The 5,556-nt window shown below is 47.9% G+C and overlaps 1 pseudogene across 1 annotated transcript in view; it reads left to right on the top strand.

Annotated features, from left to right (window-relative positions):
- The window catches only part of LOC144673069 (sphingosine-1-phosphate phosphatase 2-like), a 19,505-nt pseudogene extending 15,667 nt beyond the window's left edge, over nucleotides 1–3,838 (top strand). Inside the window, exons 2-3 of the transcript XR_013574250.1 lie at nucleotides 97–623; nucleotides 3,405–3,838. The product of XR_013574250.1 is annotated as a sphingosine-1-phosphate phosphatase 2-like (transcript). The remainder of the gene's footprint in view (nucleotides 1–96; nucleotides 624–3,404) is intronic.
- Nucleotides 3,839–5,556: the final 1,718 nt, after the last annotated feature.

Here is a 5,556-nt window from a genome sequence, read left to right as displayed (position 1 = left end):
GTCTTTCTGCACTCTGATAGCACTCCTGTACGTTTGGTGAGGAATTGATATTGATTCCCAAGCCCGCTGGAACTAATAGCTACTTCTCTCCCTCAGGATGTGTTGTGTGGAGTTGCACTCACTGCTCTGCTGGTGGCCGTATCCTACCCTTTCTGGGATGCTGTTGAGACCTTTCAGATGAAGAGCAGCTTTGCCCCTGTGTTAGTATTGTCGCTGTCCTTCCTGGTGTCTATCTATTACCCTGAGCTGGACCACTGGAGCACAGCCAGAGGCGACACCACCAATATCGTCAGTGCTGGTGGCGGGGCTGCTCTGGCGACCTGGATCAATCATCAGTGGAGCCTCATCCCAGAACCCGTCTCGGGCCCGCCCTATCAGGTTCCCTCGCTGTCGACAGGATTACTCTGCAGGATGGGCACCAGGTTCGCCATCGGAATCGTGATTGTGTTTATCACTCGGCAGCTTATAAAGTCTGTAGCTTTGACTCTCATCTGCAGGTTGGCCGGAGTCTCCACCAGAGACCAGGAGGCTCGAAAACTCCTGTGGGTGGAGGTCCCCTACAAGTACATTACATACAGTTGCCTTGGAGTGGTTGGACTTGCAGTGTGTCCAGCGGTGCATAGGTATTTATCACTTTGACCGCAGATGTGTATTGACGTGTGTTATGAGGCATGAAGGAGACCATTGCACTGAAGGGGCTGAATTTTCCCGGCCCCTTGGTGGCAGGAATATGGGGGGTAGGGGTGGGGGTGGGGGGCACGGACAGGAAACCCGCTACTGGGGGGGGGTTTCCCAAGGGTGGCCTGAGAAGCTGATTGCCTGTCCGCTGCACAGTGACAGGCAGGCTATTTAATTAGATAAGGCCCCAATTACAGGCATTTAGTGGCATTTTGCTGGTGGTGGAGCGGGTCCATCGGAGACAGAGGCTTCATCCCCCAAATAAGTGACCACCAGGAGCATCCAACTGGAGGGGTTTTCCCTCTTTCCCGAGGGGCCTGCGCCTTCCCCTCTAAATTATTGAATTATTTTGACCACTCCAAGGACGCCTCACATTCTCAGACCTGCCTCAGCAGCTCCTACTTCTCCGGGTGGGGCTGCCAATGCTCCAGAACTGTCTGCTGTGATTGGGCCAATAACTTGTCCGCCCGCCCATCCAGCATGAGGGGAGCAATTAGGAGGCTGCCTCCAGGAAAATGGCTCCGCCACTCTGTCTCCCAACTAGTGCAGGCCCGAGACTCCCATTTGACCCCAGTGTCGGGGTCCCAAAGCCTGCTGTAAAATCCTTTGGCTTCAGCCTAGACTTAGTCAGAAACCTGAGGGACTGTAGGTGGATGCTCAATGGTGAAGCCTCTCGTTCAGCTTAGCTTCAAAATCTCTGGTTAGCATGGACGTTTTCCTTTTACTGTTGCCCAGTTATTGCCTGTGTAAATGTGATTGCAGTTCAGTGATACTCCTGAGGTAATTTCTTGCTGCTGCACTGTCTTCCTGGGGTGCACATAGTCATTATTGAGTGTAGGAACAGTTGAGCCTACTCCAACTTCTTACTGTTCAGCTCTCTTGGCGATAGCTCATTCCTGATTGAATCAAATACGCTTCCCAAACTCATGACCTCTACCACCTAGAAGGACAAGGGCAGCAGATGCCTGGGAACACCACCACCTGCAGGTTCTCCTCCAAGCCTCACAACATCTTGATCTGGAAGTATATCCGACAGTGTCACAGGGTCAAATTCATGAAACTCCCCCCTTTACAACACTGTGAGACTCCCTTCACCAGTTCAAGAAAGCAGCTCAGTACCACCTTCTCCAGGGCAATTAGGGATGGGCAATAAATGCTGGTGTTGCCAACGACTCCCACGTTCCATGAATGAATGAAAACAGAACTGTGAATTGATTTGTTTGCTCCTTGCCTGGATTGCTTGTAGTCACCTCTTTAAACATTATTAGTGGAAGTTTCACTAAAGACCACTCGATGGAGAATGGGGCTGAAATCCTTAGGCATTTAGTTAGGCTTTCCATTGGAATTAAGGGGGTCAGTGGGAGGGGACCTGATGAACATGGGACTGGGGGCCATATTGTGAGGACCCATACCTGGTGCCCATCAGTCTCATCTGGCCAGAGACTGTGGCACTTGTTTGCCACTGGGGAGGGTTGCCCAGGCTCCTCACCACGTTTAAGGGGCAATCAGTAAAATTAAAAATATATGTATGCTTCTTTTGAGGGCTCAAGGCTGCATTACTGCCCTGGAACTAACCAGTGAGGCCAAGACCCACACAACAGGAGGCTAGTGGACCTCACCTGACTGTGTGTTACAGGTGGTCAGAGACATTCCAGAATTGACTGAGCTAGGAGTGTTGGAACTCCTGCTCTAGAAAGCTCCCATTTCCAGTGCCAGTTGACCTGTTTGAGTCGAGTGGAGGTTCTGCGCCAATCAGAATTCTTGGGGACGACAGAGACCTATTGCTGTTGGGTCTGTGTTGTACGCTGGAGGGAGACTTGTGGAATCCCCTGAGAGACTTTCAGCCCAAAGTGTCTACCATGGATCCAATATCAATTAGGGAACCCCCAAGGGGGAATCAGGATTTGGGGTGGGGTGGAGGAGGGGGTGAGGTCATTCTCGGTGCTGATGGAGGCTATAAGGAGAGGCTCATGATTAGCCTCTGAAGCCCAAAATCCAAGAAAGTGCTGACATACTCAGTCCTGTCCCAGTTATATTGCACAGTGAAGTAAACAAGGATGAAAATTGCGCAAGCAAAAACTACCCCCATGTTCTACGTATGTTGTTAGGATGTGCTGTCCGAACCTTGGGTCATCTCAGGCCTAGGCAGGCTGAGTAATTACAGGAAACACACTCAATCTGATATAACCTAGGTGAGACTGTTGAACAGATTCACGTTATGCTTTCGGACTGCACTGACTGTCAAGGCTCCTATTCAGGCCAGGTCAAGTGTGATTATTCAGGTTGCCTTACAATTACCCCAATAAAGCACAAAGAACAAAGAAAAGTACAGCATAGGAACAGGCCCTTCGGCCCTCCAAACCTACACCGATCATATTGCCCGTCAACTAAAACAATGTCACAGAGTGTTCCGTCACACAGTCAACATTCATTAAAATAAACTAATTCTACTATGGAATTCCTATTCACTCCTATTGTTTGAGAATTAAAATAAAGCACTTGAGATTTGACCTGGTGATTATATAGTCCTGATTTAACCACATCCTCCTTGACTCAGTTAAATCAGTCACTTCATTAATGAATTTCAGTGAGGAGCATCTCACAGGCAGGAATTCAGTTGCCTTGTGTGAGCTTTGCTGTCTCTGTTTATGTTGCTGCTGAAAATCATTGACTTTCAAAGATTTCTTTTTAAAATTGTAGGTTGTCTGTCTCCTTTTTAAATCTAGAGTTTACAGAAACATGCTGCACCAAGCCCAGTATGGCTGCCTTCTCTTGCAGGGACCCTCCACTCACAGTCAGCGTACCCAGCGGGAGGCTGGGGAAAGAAGCCTGGCTGAATGATTGGGATTTCAAGCTTAAACAAGCTTCCCTAATGTACCTCCCAGAGTTAAAGTGCACTATTACAACCTGCTGTCATTCGATGTAAACGTACCAATCACACGACAAGGATTGGTAAACAATATTGTGGGTTCTTTATTTGAAGATAAGATATACAAATGATGTTAACTAAGAGGCTAAGTATACGTGTCTGACTCCTACCATTTGCTACTACAGACTGTATACAAGTCCTGAGACTAATACATCACATTCTGTTGAGGTGGGTAATGATTGACAGGGGTTTAAATATGCCCCCTTAAAGTTAAATGTACATCATACCACAGCATCTGCCATGCAGAACGTGAGTCAAGCTGCTTCCCTTCCCCCGCTGTACTGCACCGCTCCTGGGGCCATATCCGTGACCAGTGAAAGGAATCCAAGTGCAGATTGGCACCCAAGCTGGCCCTTGCTGAGAGTGGTCACTGGGGTGGCACACCTTAATCCACATGGCTACATTTCTGAAATTATAGTTCCAGATTGAAGCAACCCTCCTACACTGTCCCATCAAACACTCCCAGGACAAGTACAGAATAGGTTAGATACAGAGTGAAGTTCCAGCCACACTATCCCATCAAACACTCTGTGCTTCAATATTAGGTTATGTGTAGGTTCCTCTAACTGACCTGCCCTGCCGACTGAGTGTGCAGGTCTACAGTCTGTGCTGACGCTCAGCCATTCTGACCACCAGGTGCCCGACACCCTTCTTGCTCTGAGTTGACATCGGGCTGTAATCTCTGGATTACTCCCAGTGCCACGTGCTAGCGAGCACAGAAATAGGAGAATAGCGCAGGTGAATACGTGGCTTAAGAGTTGGTGCAGGAGGGAGGGTTTTAGATTCCTGGATCACTGGGACCGTTTCTGGGGAAGGTGGGACCTGTACAAGCGTCTACATCTGAACCAGAGCGGGACTAACATCCTTGCGGGCGGGTTTGCTAGTGCTGTTGGGAGGAGTTTAAGCTAATTCGGCAGGGGGAGGGTACACAGAATGTTAGCAGAATAGGGACACATCATAATACAATAGAACAATCAAGTCAGAGGGAGTACAGCTGCATTAAGTTTCAAGGGAGTAAGGCAAGGCTGGATGGCCTCTACTTTAATGCCAGGAGTATTACAGGTAAAATGGATGAGTTAAGGGTGAGGATTGACATGTGGAATTGTGATATAGTAGCCATCACAGAAATGTGGTTGAGGGAGGGGCAGGATTGGCAGCTCAACATTCCGGGATATAGAATCTTCAGGCGAGATGGGAGGGGGTAAAAGAGGAGGAGGCATTGCATTATTAGTTAAGGAGTCAGTTACTTCAGTAAGGAGAGATGATATCTTGGAGGGGGCATCGAATGAAGGTTTGTGGGTAGAGTTTAGGAATAAAAAAGGGGCAGCCACATTATTAGGTGTTTATTATAGACCCCCAGATAGTCGATGGGAAATTGAGGAGCAAATATGTGCACAATTTGTGGAGGTGTGTAAAAACAATAACAATTGGGTAATTATATTAGGTAATTTCAACTTTCCCAACATTAATTGGGATAGACATAGTGTTAAGGGCTTGGATGGAGTGGATTTCTTGAAATGTGTACAGGAGAACTTTTTAGGTCAATATGTAGAGGGTCCAACAAGAGATGGTGCAGTGTTGGATCTAATTCTGGGGAATGAAGCCGGACAGGTGGCTGAGGTGGTGGTGGGGGAGCATTTTAGTGATAGCGACCACAACATGGTGCAATTTAACCTTGTTATGAACAAAGAAATAGACAAGTTGCAAAAAAATGTTTTGGATTGGGGGAGAGTGGATTTTAGTAAAGTAAGGCAGGATCTGGCCAAGGTAGACTGGGAACAGCTACTTGTGGGGAAATCTACAGAGGAACAGTGGGGCGTGTTCAAAAAGGAAATGGGGAGGGTTCAGGCTCAACATGCTCCCTCTAGGGTGATAGGAAAGAGTAACAAGCCCAGAGAACCATGGATGAGCAGAGATATTCAGGATGTGATGAGAAGGAAAAGAGAGAC

Source organism: Cetorhinus maximus, unplaced genomic scaffold (genome assembly GCF_964194155.1).
Source record: "Cetorhinus maximus unplaced genomic scaffold, sCetMax3.hap1.1 HAP1_SCAFFOLD_243, whole genome shotgun sequence".
Lineage (NCBI taxonomy): Eukaryota > Metazoa > Chordata > Chondrichthyes > Lamniformes > Cetorhinidae > Cetorhinus > Cetorhinus maximus.
Note: the sequence above shows the minus strand (reverse complement) of the source record. Positions and strands in the feature narration are given on the sequence as shown.